General features: G+C 39.6%; 2 long non-coding RNA genes across 2 annotated transcripts; both read right to left on the bottom strand.

The window, feature by feature from the left end:
* Positions 1-459: 459 nt before the first annotated feature.
* LOC140381767 (uncharacterized) lies at positions 460-1,666 on the bottom strand. The gene is made up of 3 exons (XR_011931267.1): positions 1,578-1,666; positions 1,450-1,504; positions 460-1,147 (listed from the first exon to the last, which is right to left on the bottom strand). It is a non-coding gene; the product is annotated as an uncharacterized lncRNA (long non-coding RNA).
* Positions 1,667-7,008: 5,342 nt separating this feature from the next.
* Positions 7,009-11,986, bottom strand: LOC140381477 (uncharacterized). Its single transcript, XR_011931249.1, has 3 exons — positions 11,949-11,986; positions 10,959-11,102; positions 7,009-8,253 (listed from the first exon to the last, which is right to left on the bottom strand). It is a non-coding gene; the product is annotated as an uncharacterized lncRNA (long non-coding RNA).
* Positions 11,987-12,849: the final 863 nt, after the last annotated feature.

The raw sequence follows: 12,849 nt of genomic DNA, 5'->3' as shown, positions 1-12,849 counted from the left end.
AGTTACTCTCATATATATTTGTCAAATTAAAAAAATGGTGATGTGATTGCTGTGTAATTTCCTTGTCTGATGTCATAAAATACAAACAGGAAGTGAAATTATAAATCAAAAAAGAGGGATAAATTTGTTTATAATTTTTAGCACAAAAATTATATATTTATCTTGACTGCATTTTAGTACAAATAGTTGCCCGACCTGTAGGGGGCACTTTAAATTTAGATATATTCAATTAAATTTAACGCCCAAAATCACCACAGCTCTCAGGGTATCAATTCAAAAACAACTCTTGCAGTTTTATGGGCAGCAAACGTGTTGAAATGTATAATTTAATGACTTGCATTTTAGAAAAGGTGCATGTTTGAATAGAAATAAATGCAGTGCAGTGGACAGCAGGACGGATCGTGCCTGTTCCATGTTGATTTGTGCTCTGTAGTTGCACAAATCAACATGAAAGCGGTTTATTTAGCCTGAGCTAAACATCAGCAGCTCATGATGTGGGATTTTCACAGATCTAAGCAGTTACTGACTGTAATCACCATAAATACCTCAGATAAAATACATCGCGTTACGTTCAAACCCAGACGAATCATGCAGTTTCCTGGAGGTTGTGGAACAGATCGGAATGATACGTTCCACTAAGAGATGCTACTGGTCCATATGTGCCCCTGTAGCTCTTGCAGTGGTGGTTTGTAATACAGTACTAAAGTTAAAGTAATGCAGTTATATGCAACATGTGGGCTAATAGCACAGACCTAAAAGTTTGTATTAGTTTAGGCCGGTTCAGGTTCGACTCAAGGAAAAAGAGACGGTTCTTAATAACACTTTCCACACACAATGTAGAGCTTTTTGGTTAATGTATTTACAGAAAATGCTACAATAATATTTACAATGTATCTACAATTGCACAATCAATGTCAAAAGTCCTCTGCACTATGTGCATATGATAGAAATCCCAAAAATTCCATCCACAACTATGCACAAAGTGAAAGCAGGCGGGAAATAGATGAGGGAAATGAGTATTGTGGATGTACTGTATTGTCCAGTGGAATGAGTGGGTGAGGCACCAGCAGCATCAGGTGAGGACTTCAAAAGGACTCATACTGTGGTCCTGTCTCCAGGGACGAGGGAGTGAGCAGGTGAACCTGGCCTGCATAAACAGACCCAAATTAATATCTCTGTGTACACATACATTTATACTTCTTAAATGCAAGATAATAGAAATGTTGTGCATAATCCATTTAAAGTCATTTAGCAGTTAATAAAACAATAGCCAAACAACCACACAAATCAAAACATAAATCCCAATGTGGCCATTTACTCAAGAGTTAACAGACTGAGAATCTGGTTAAACACAATTAAATTCAGACAGTATATGATAGAAATCATGCAAATCATGTGTGTTAGCATTGGCGGCGGCTAACACCGGTTAGCATTAGGCAAAACACTCACCTAGTTCCTTCCATTATAATAGCACAGCCACAAGGGAATAAAACACCGGCGGCATCTGCAGGTTGAGGGACAAAACACTTAGATCCAATTCATACAAACATGAAACGATGGTTTACAGAGTGTTTTACCTGGAGCCGTTCTCGTTCTGACTTTCCCACCATCTCCCGAAGGAAGGTGCGCAGATGTTGTGATTCTCTGACACTCCCGCACGTGAGGCTGACGCAAGTGTCACGTGATTGGCGGTTACCGTGGTAACAGGAGAAATTCAAAAAATGCAGCGAACTAATTTAAAGGGGAACGCACATTATCAGATGGGTTATAATGCAATTCTAAGTATCTGTACTTTACTCAAGCAAATGTTCAATACTTGTACTTTCACTTCACTACATCTGAGAGCAGGTACTTTCTACTTCACAGCTATTTATTTTGTTTTAATCTAGACCTTTTTAGCACATTCATCTGCATAAAAGCCTAATGTGGTTAATGGTCATGTGCAATACCGCGCATGGACAGCAGGGGGCCAGGCTCTGCTCAGCTGTGCGTTATTGTTGTTGTTGTTGTTGTTGTTGTTGTTGTTTTATGGCGGTTGGCATCCGAGTGTTGCATTACCGCCAGACTTTATTCTTCAGACGTTTCGTAGTCCTCAGACTCTGTCGTAGTCCGTAAAAGTACTCCTCCCATTGCTTTGGCGTTACAAAGCCCATGAGGTCATGATGTGTTTTTGTGACTAGAAATCTGCACTCTTCTTTTTCTTCTTTTTAATGTTTTTATTTGTTTGTTTTGTCATTTGATGCACATTTTTTGTTCTTGATGCATTTTAAATTATTTTGTGAACAAATTGTGCTCTAAAAATAAACTTTGGCCATATTCTGGGCGTGAACAGTATGTGATGTCACAAAGCACCAGCACAAAGCACCGCCCCTATAAAAGGTAGGGGAAAACCCCTCAGAACATTTGAAAAGCAGACGGAAGTGCAGCGTTTACCACAGTGTAGCCACGTTCAACAGCCATTTTACAACTTTTAAAGCTATGGTAGCGAATCAGGAGCTCGCTTCAGACGGACATCAGGTCTTTCAAGGTTTGTGAAGAACAGTTTGGAAATATTCTGAACAATTTGAGAAGCCAAAGTTGTAGCGTATGAGTGTGCTTAAACTGGGACTAAACCAATAATAAATACGAAGTCATAAATAAGATGAAACCAGGACTAAACTAAGACTAATCCTTGTGTAACTCAGCACTCATGTATAAATCCATTTGTGTTTAGATCCTGTAGTCCCTAAAGTCGGCTCTGACAATAAACCAAGCGGTCACAAAAGTCAGAAACGGAGATCCAGGGACGCCGACTTAGGATCCGACAACGAGCCCAAAAGATCTCGGTCTGAAAGGTCGACCGTGACTTTAGCAGGAGTCCAGCAAGAGGTCAAAAGGAGGGAAAAGAAGAAGAAGAAGAGTGTGAGGACTGCAATGAAGACAGTGATTGAAGCAGCAGGTAAGAGAAATGATACATACTTCAACTAGGACTAAACCAGAACCAAAATATAAATCTAGGACCAAACCAGGACTTAACCTAGACTGAAACACGTCAAATCAGCCTAAATTAGAGGTGGGTGAGACGCTTCTCCACCTCGCCTCAATGTGCATGTTATAAATGAGTATGAAGTATAAAGGATGACAATAATGATATATATTTTGTCCTTCAGATCAGGCGGACTTCAAGCTGAAGTATGAGCAGCACAAGCAGCTCGGAGAAGGAGGATATGGAGCTGTGTTTGCCGGAGTCCGGATCTCAGACCAACAACCTGTGAGTCTTTCAACCACAATGACTTAAAGGGGCACTCTGTACTTTTTCTACCATCTATCTTGTGTATATTCCTATATATTAAGTGCGTCAAAAGTAAAAAAGTTCAAAATATTTTTTTTGATTCAAACTTGTACCAAAGAAGTTCATTTTCCACATTATTTGACGTTCTATTTTCTGCTTTTCAGGTGGCCATTAAGTACATCCACAAACCGACCGTGCTGTTTGTTCCAATGGTAAGTGAAATACTTCTTATTTTTTCTAAATCAAGCTTAATTTGCGCAGTTTAAACATGTCCGGGAGCAATAACCGAAACACGAGCTGCTAAATGAACACAAAAATAAGCTTGTTGAACTACAGAAAAAACGACAAAACTACAGGGTTTAGTAGGTTTTTATACACAACACGAAGACGCCAGGGCATTTTGGTGTTTGCGGAGACATTTATAGCACTTTTAAAATATCAATAATTGTATGTTTTGTTCTTGCTGCTCTTTTTTTTAAACTGCATTCAGCACTAATTGTGTAATAAAGTCTTTTTCTCACTCTTAGGAGTTCAAAAACAAGGTGCACGATGTCCCCGCTGAGGTTCTCCTGATGGCCCTCGCCGCCCCCAATCATGAGCCAATCGGACGGAGCCCCAGCGTGTCTCTCCTGGAGTGGTTCAACCTGGACAACGGCCACATCGTCCTGGTGATGGAACGACCCATTCCGTCAATAGATCTGTTCGACTACTGTTTGCAAAATGCACCGCTGCCTGAGGAAAAAGCCAAGGTACGCTCACACACAGAGACATGTTGAGCTTAAAGGGGCTTTTCTGGAGGGCCCACTGTGGAGATGTTTATGGAGATGCGCCACAGTATGGCATTAAACTAATCTACCATGCAGGTATTTAGTCACAAAAGTAAGTCGGTGTTATACTGTCCAAAAAACTCCTGAGCCAAAACACACATTTTTAACATGATCTGGGTCGCCTTTTCCACAGATCTGACCTGTAACTGCCCTGGTCGTGTCAATTACTTGTCTCCAGGAAGATAGATGAGTTTAATGCCGTACTGCAGAACAGTCAGGAAACTATTTCAGAGTTTTTCCATTTTTAAAATTGTATGTTGACATCAAACTTTAAGTAGGTTATCTTAAAATCCAAATCAACCAACTTTATTTACAAGAGGAAACACTCCTAAAATAGAATAAAACTAGGACATAAACAGTAAAAAAGTATATAAAGCTAAAACAATACAATTGAAAATGTGAATATAATTTTTCATTTTAGTTATTATTATCTTGGTTATTTTGTTTTTGAGGCTCTTTTTTTCCTCATAATTCAAATATTGTTTGAGTTTTTCACATATAAAATAAGACCAACGACTCCTGTCATACTGTAGTCCTGTTTTAGACTTGCTTTAGACCTCATATGATCCTGCTTTAGATCTGGACTGGTTTAGATCTGGACTGGTTTAGATCTGGACTGGTTTAGATCTGGACTGGTTTAGGTCTGGACTGGTTTAGACCTTATATATTATTTATATCCAATTGTTTTTATTTGTGTCGTTACTTTAATATTTATAATGCCTCAAAATTTGCATTATTGTTAACATTAGTGTTAGAGTTGCGTTAGCATTAGCGTTAGCATTATTGTTGGCATTAGCGTTAGAGTTGCGTTATCATTAGCGTTAGCATTAGCATTATTGTTGGCATTATTGTTTGCGTTAGAGTTGTGTTATCATTAGCGTTAGCAGTAGCGTTAGCATTAGCCTTAGCATTATTGTTGGCATTATTGTTGGCATTATTGTTGGCTTTAGCATTAGAGTTGCGTTAGCAGTAGCGTTAGCATTGAGACAAACACATCCCTGAACACGGAATCAGTGCTAGATTCTCGGCCACAGAAATGATGACATAGCTCTGGTTCCCATGGTAATTGATTTGATTTGATTTAATGTGTTAACTGCTTTAGCCATAAACAGGCCAAAACTATATTTTCTTCTATTTTACGTCTTTAGTGTAAAATGAAAGGCTAACCAAACTTAAAGCAGGTGATGAATTCATTTTAATAAAGCAAACCATTTCATATACTTCAAAACTAATAAAATGTTTCCTTAACTGTGAAAAGTGTTTGATTCCTTCACATGCTCATTGCTGCACACGCTTTTTTATATTTATCTACCAACCTATAAACTTATTTCTGTGTTTTTCTCTTTTATTTCAGGGACCTTCGACTTTGCGCCCCCCGAGTACTTCCAGAACAACAGTTACTGCCCGGGTCCTACCTCTGTGTGGCAGACGGGAGCGCTGATGTATGAACTACTGCACTCAAACGACCAGAGCGACTTCACGACCCAAAACGCTATGGAGGGAAACATCTCTGCCCCGAGTGGCGTGTCGCAAGGTACGAGCAAAAGTACAGACAAAACACTAAAGGCGCACTGTGTAACTTTTCTATGGTTTCTATGGTCACATCATCAAGGAGATGCTATTGCTTTGCCTGGAATGTGCCACGATATCACAGAAAACATATATATTTCTGTGCAAAACAAGCCTGAAGCCACCGAAACAAGTGACGGGTCGGCTCTGTGCGGTGGCGATCCGGCTCACAGCAACAGTGCACGTTTGTGAGCCTCACTCTAAAATGTGTGGTGTTTGTTCTTTTGCAGAATGTTGTGACTTCCTCCAGGCCTGTCTCACTCTGAACCCAGAACAGAGGATAAGTTTGGACCAGCTGAGCCACCATCCCTGGTTCAAGAAGAACAGGCGCTCTGAGGACGGGACGTGACTCCTGGGGGGGGCTAGAAACATTAATAGTTATATCTATGCACTGATTTTTACTTGTACAGTTATGTCATGTTTTTATATTAAACCTCAACTTATAGATTCAAGTTTTTGCAAAATATTGTCTTATTGTAGATTTTATGTTTTGGAGCAATTTCTTTTTTGTTTTGGAGCTGCTGCTGCTGCTGCTGCTGCTGCTGCTGCTGCTGCTGCTGCTGCTGCTGCTGCTGCTGCTGCTGCTGCTGCTGCTGCTGCTGCTGCTGCTGCTGCTGCTGCTGCTGCTGCTGTGTGCAGTTATTACTGTGAGCAACAACAGGCTTTATTATGTGGACTGTGGAACTGTGAGGACTGTGTCTAAAAACAAGTCTGACTCAGACATGACATGTTAGTTTGAGGTGAAGAGGAGCAGAGAGAAGCAGCTTCTTCAGTGAGTCTGATTCTGACTGTTTAACGCTGTTATGTTTGAATAGTTCAGTTTTAGGGGTTTATAGACTGTTCAGTCTGACAGAGCTAATGTGAGGCTGTGGCTTCTCTTATTCCACTGACACTGAAGTTCCCTGAAAACTTCTAAAACTTATACTCAAGCCCCGCTGTCTTTGTCCACATCCGTTGCTCCGTCCGCTGTGTTTTCTGCCACAGCCGGACGTGATCGTATTGTTTAAATGGCTTTAGTGACAGCAACACTCATTTATTATAAGACAAATTATTCAAAAACACATGTTATACAGAAATAACGATACACAGACTTTGTGGACAACCCATTTTAACACCATTTTATTTGTGTGGACAGCAATAACAATGAAGAAATATTGATTATTAATCATTATTATCTAGATATTTATTATAAACCACTAGTTCTATAAGCCGTGTACACAAACTGCTGCTGCTTAATCACTCGGACTGATAAAAAAGCTAAAAAAAAAAAAGATCCTGGACCTAAAAACACAGTAGTAAATAAAATATTCAAATTTTTTTGGTATTGTTTTTACTTTCACAAACTATTTTAGAACAAGTCCCTAAATCTCATCTTTAGTGATGAACGCTTCAGCTCTGAAAAAGGAACTATTCCGACTAGAAATGTCACATTAACAAATTATCAACGATCGTTGGCACCAAACAGCAGATAAATTTACTTTATTATGTACAAATAAAATAAAACTTTCTGAAGGAAAAAGGAATGATTTAGTCACAAAAACAGCCTGCAAAAGAACTTCACAAGTAGTTTGAGTAAATTGAACTGAATTTAGTCATTATTGCTGTCAATTGTCACGATTATTACAGGTATATTTTAGCTCTTACGATCATATTGTGACTCTTGTCACAATTATCAATTAACCAACTCATCTTGACATCTCTAGCCTCGACAATTTCAATACCATTTTAAAATGAATTTTTGTAACAAAATCCCAACTGCAGTTTCCTCGAACAGCAACGATGAAAACAGATTAAACAATGTTCATAGGACTTCAGCAGTGTCCCTGCGTCCCAAAGGCAACTTCACTCCTTTTTATACACTCGTTCAGAAACAGCAAGGTTTAATTGGGGTCATTTTAGACAGGCATTTTGGGAAACAAGTGACTAAAACAATAGAAACATTTGTTAAGATGAATCTTTTGTTCGGTCCAAAGTCATAATCCATTTTTTTTTGTTAATGCTAAACTTCCTTTCAAACATCTGAACTTCTGTCCTTTTAAACCAGTAGATTTAACAATGACAAAAATAATCACAATGTCCACTTCAATGTGTTTTTTTTAAATGTTTTTTAATGTGCAGAGGCACAATAAAAACAAGAGCCGATCAATCACGTGAAAATATGATCGTATACATCATATTAAGAGAAAGAGCAGTACGCCCCCCTCAGATCTGCCCTGTACGAGCTTCTCAAGAATAATCGTGAAATGTATGTTTATAATGCTACTCACAATCTCACATCGTTTTTAACACTGGAAACAGGTTTTGAGACGTGCGCTACAAACAATGCACCTGTTTAACTGGGCGGGGCCATTTGGTGAACTCTTGTGTTTCAGTATGAATACATTTAGGTTCTTCCGTATCAGTTGTGTCATTGTAACTTGCAGCGTTTAAAGTCGGCCAAGCGGTCCATGCTGTCGCTGCGGCCGCCTCCAGCAAACATTTCTCTGTTGATCAAATTGATCTCGGAGCCATTCCTGATCCCAACGTCGTACAGACGGTCGTCGTCGTCATCCAGCCTTCTGCGCCCGAAGAGGAGCTGATGGAGATCTGAGGCCAAAAACACAACGCAAGACTAGCCAACAAACCTCAAACACACATTATTGTTTGTCAAATCATAACTTTGGTGTCATTTATGTGAACTTTGGCTCTTGTTTACAGTCTGGTTGCTAGGTAATGGTTGTGTCACATTTGCTGCTCATGTCCAACCAGGAAGTACATAGTGTATTTTATTCTGTCATATGCAATTTAAGTACATTTTACAGTGGATACTTCTTACTTTTACTTCAGAGATCATTCTACTACAGTTTTGAAAAGTACTTTCTGAACGGTTTGAGGCGTTACATTTTAGCACGTTCATGGTGACATCAAGCTAAAGGTTTAGTGCTCGAGTCCTGACTCTGTGCAAAGAAAAATGTACATGTAAAAAGTGTAAAAAGTGTAAAATCATTAAGAAGCTGATGTATTCAGTCAATTAATAAATGGACTTTGTGTGCCTCAACATTCTTTTCTGGTGACATTAGATGAGCTTTTGCCCAGTCGTTGCTGGGTAATTTGCTAGTGTTACAAACAGGAAGTTATAAAAAAAAAATGTATAATTGAATGATGTTTAAAAAAATAAATAATATATATGTATTATTATTAAATGAGCAAATTACAAACAAAACCGGTACCGTACAAGTATACAATATAAAAACATATAAGTTCAATCCCAATAAAATAAAAATAGCAAAGTCAGTCCTAAAAACACAACTTTTTTTAAACAAAATAAACAGGGAACATTTCATCTCAAAATAAATGTACAGGACAATATTTTAGACATCCAAATTATCCAGAAACAGTGGCGGCTGGTGGTGCAAATTATAGGGGGGGCTATTTGACATGACCGTGTGTTTTTTTTTTTTTATTAAATGTCCAAAATTGAATATTTTACATTGACTGTATGGATACATATTTTAAATACACATTTACTGAATTAATTAAGTAAACACACTTTATTTTCACTTTTGGTAATGATAATACAATGACTTAGCGGCAGATTCCATTTGTGAGAAAATACATTTGACATGAAATTACATTTTACACTTTATAAAATGAAAAGAGCAAATCAAAAATCTCAGTGATACTGTCACTTATAGTGCAGAGTAGCAATTACTACATTAAGAGGAAATAAAAACACAAACAATAGTTGGTGTTTCATAAAACAGCTTCTAAGTGGCATTAGTAACCCTGAACTACATGTGTAACATTTTACATTTTTATATTTAATCATCACATCCATTATTGCTGTATGAAAAGTTGTCATTTATGGCTTTCTTTCATGGGTTTTCTAATAACAAAAGCATATTTTTTATCAATAGAAGTTAAGCGATACTTAATGCTTAGTGTTAGCCTTATGCAAGTAATAAACTAAAAAAAACTGCGTGTTTGTTGTCATGGTAATGGAGCACGGAGTTTGACAGACACATGTCTCGGCTCGGAGTGATATGAAATCAGCCGCTTTCATTTCAACACAACGCAAACAGTCGAGCAGCTCATTCTGAGTCGTTTTGGACGTACCTTTTGTCACAGACGTCTGTAGATGCAGTTTTAAGACGTAAACACGGCGTGTGGCACTTCCGCGCGCGGCGCGCGCACATGTCTGTGTCTCTAGCGTAAAAAGCGTAGCTCCATGGCGTAACTACTACGTTCAAAAGGGCGCTTTCTGGAGCGCCCCATAGTCGCTATTTTTCTATGGCAAAACCCATAGTGACGTAGTCACTTTTGATTGTGATTTGATTGGCTAAAAATCCCCATTGATTTTCTATGAGGCTCTGGGGCGCTATTCAAACCGCCCCACGGCTACGTAGAAAAGTGACGCAGGCTGCGCCAGGCCGCAGACCACGCGGCGCGCAAACAAAGTATACATCTATATCTATTTAAATATATATATGGATATATATTATTATTTTACACATTAACACTAATAAGAATATAAGATATTTCTGAATAAATTATATTGTTTTTAGACACAAAAAAATTGACATAGTTGGCAGATTGACAACTATGGACTAATGGACCAGCCGCTGCTGTCCAGAAATGAGATGATTATAGAAGCACTTTTGGATTTGACAAAGGAGATCTAAAACTCAAAGGACGTGAAAATTATAAACCTGAAAATATTCTGTGATAAAATGTTTATATTTTTTAGCTAAATTCTAAATACATTTATCTTAACTGCATGTTAGGTCAATGAGTGGTCCGACCTGTAGGGGACACTTTAAGACAATTTAAAGGCGCAATGGACGATTTTTCGGCGATTTGAGAACGCAGGCGGAAGTGCGCATGCGCACTCCCCCGTGCGGACTGATACAACACACACGTGCGTTTGTTTATTAGCGCAACGGAGCGCATCGCATCGCTCGTCTCCCGTAGATTTCTGTCCACTTCTGCGTCAGCTCGAAATGTCTTTCTCCGTCTTCATTTTGCCCCGTACACTGAGGGAACTATATTATGATGGATCCATGCGCTTAGGCACGAGGAAACGTGGGGACGAACCGCACGCGGCTGCAGGTGAGCGATAGGTGCGTTTTATGATTGATACGTGGCAGGACTAATGATTTATCCACGCCACGAGAAAATATGATAAAAAATTAGCTGAAAAAAATCCACCTTTAAGCTAAATGTGTGCGGCTCAAAACTCTTAAGACACAGACACAGAACTCTAAAACACAAATTAAAGCTGGACATTAAGTCTGTAACACACGTAAACACACCTGAGTTGTAGGTTGATTCATCTGTGATCTTCTTCCACAGCTCCGCTACTGTCCAGCGTTCAAACTGCGCCCTGGTCTCACACAGGATGACCGTAAAGTCCTGAACCAGTCTCGGGTTTTATTATAACTCTGAACATTTTTAAACTGGAAGAAAAGACATTTATTAGATTTCTGTTCATAATCTCAAAAACAAACCTCAGAAAGCTTCAGCTAAACATTTGTGGTGGAAAGTATTTATCGTACTTTTTATTTAAACTTCACTACGTCTGAGAGTAGGAATCTGTACTTTCTACTCCACTACTTTTATCAACTGGACTGAAAAGTAAAAAAGAACTTTTGACCAAAAATTCTGACCTAGAGCAAATAAAACATCAATAAAAGTCTAGAAACATTGAGTAAATCGGTTTTTCAGTTATTTATCAGTTGGACTCCGAAAACACGTTACCCTTTGTGGCTAGGCGTTTTTTTTATTTTTATTTTTTTATGAGTTAATTTTATTGTATTTCTGTTTCTGTAATTTCTTTGTGATTTGAATGCATTTTTCCTGCTGTGTGAAGCACTTTGAACTGCCCTGTGTATGAAATGTGCTCTACAAATAAACTTGCCTTATCAACACATTTTACTCTTATCAGTTATAAAACATCAGTGGAAAAAACGTCTACTTTTTAGTCTAAAAGTAAACATTTAAACACGCACTTTGATACCTTTACCTAAGTATATGTGATAGATTTATTTGGGTAAATGTTTGTCTCATGTATCTGTAACAAACGTGTTAAACGTGATGCATTTGACTTCAGCCCGAGAAAATAACGGTGCACATTTCTATATTTCTACATTTCTACATTTCTAAAGTTCAACTCGACTGCTTATGGAAGTTCATAACAAACATTCACACTAAAGTGCCATCATGAACTTATTTCAGGTGATCACGTGTTCTTAAAGTGTTTCTACAACTGATTATTCAGATTAAGTTTGTGGTTTTTGACTCACCGCGTCGCTCCTCCGCATCCAGCACTTTCACTTTCGACTTCCCAAAAAACACGTGACCGCTTCCCCACAGACCCTCATCCACAGACCCTCATCCACAGACCCTCATCCACAGACCCTCATCCACAGACCCTCATCCACAGACCCTCATCCACAGACCCTCATTCACAGACCCTCATCCACAGACCCTCATCCACAGACCCTCATCCACAGACCCTCATTCACAGACCCTCATCCACAGACCCTCATCCACAGACCCTCATTCACAGACCCTCATCCACAGACCCTCATCCACAGACCCTCATCCACAGACCCTCATTCACAGACCCTCATCCACAGACCCTCATCCACAGACCCTCATTCACAGACCCTCATCCACAGACCCTCATCCACAGACCCTCATCCACAGACCCTCATCCACAGACCCTCATTCACAGACCCTCATCCACAGACCCTCATCCACAGACCCTCATCCACAGACCCTCATTCACAGACCCTCATCCACAGACCCTCATCCACAGACCCTCATCCACAGACCCTCAGCCACAGACCCTCAGCCAGAGTCCCTCAGCCACAGACCCTCACCCGCAGTCCCTCATCCACAGACCCTCATCCACAGACCCTCATCCACAGACCCTCATTCACAGACCCTCATTCACAGACCCTCATCCACAGACCCTCATCCACAGACCCTCAGCCAGAGTCCCTCAGCCACAGACCCTCATTCAGAATCCCCTCACCCACAGACCCTCATTCAGAATCCCCTCACCCACAGACCCTCATTCAGAATCCCCTCACCCACAGACCCTCATTCAGAATCCCCTCACCCACAGACCCTCATTCAGAATCCCCTCATCCACAGACCCTCATTCAGAGTCCCCTCATCCACAGACCCTCACCCGCA

Source organism: Eucyclogobius newberryi, unplaced genomic scaffold, assembly GCF_026437365.1.
Source record: "Eucyclogobius newberryi isolate DKJ021-1_F unplaced genomic scaffold, fEucNew1.0.hap1 SCAF_5, whole genome shotgun sequence".
Classification (NCBI taxonomy): Eukaryota; Metazoa; Chordata; class Actinopteri; order Gobiiformes; family Gobiidae; genus Eucyclogobius; species Eucyclogobius newberryi.
The sequence above is the reverse complement of the archived record's forward strand: the minus strand, read 5'-3'. Positions and strand labels throughout refer to the sequence as shown.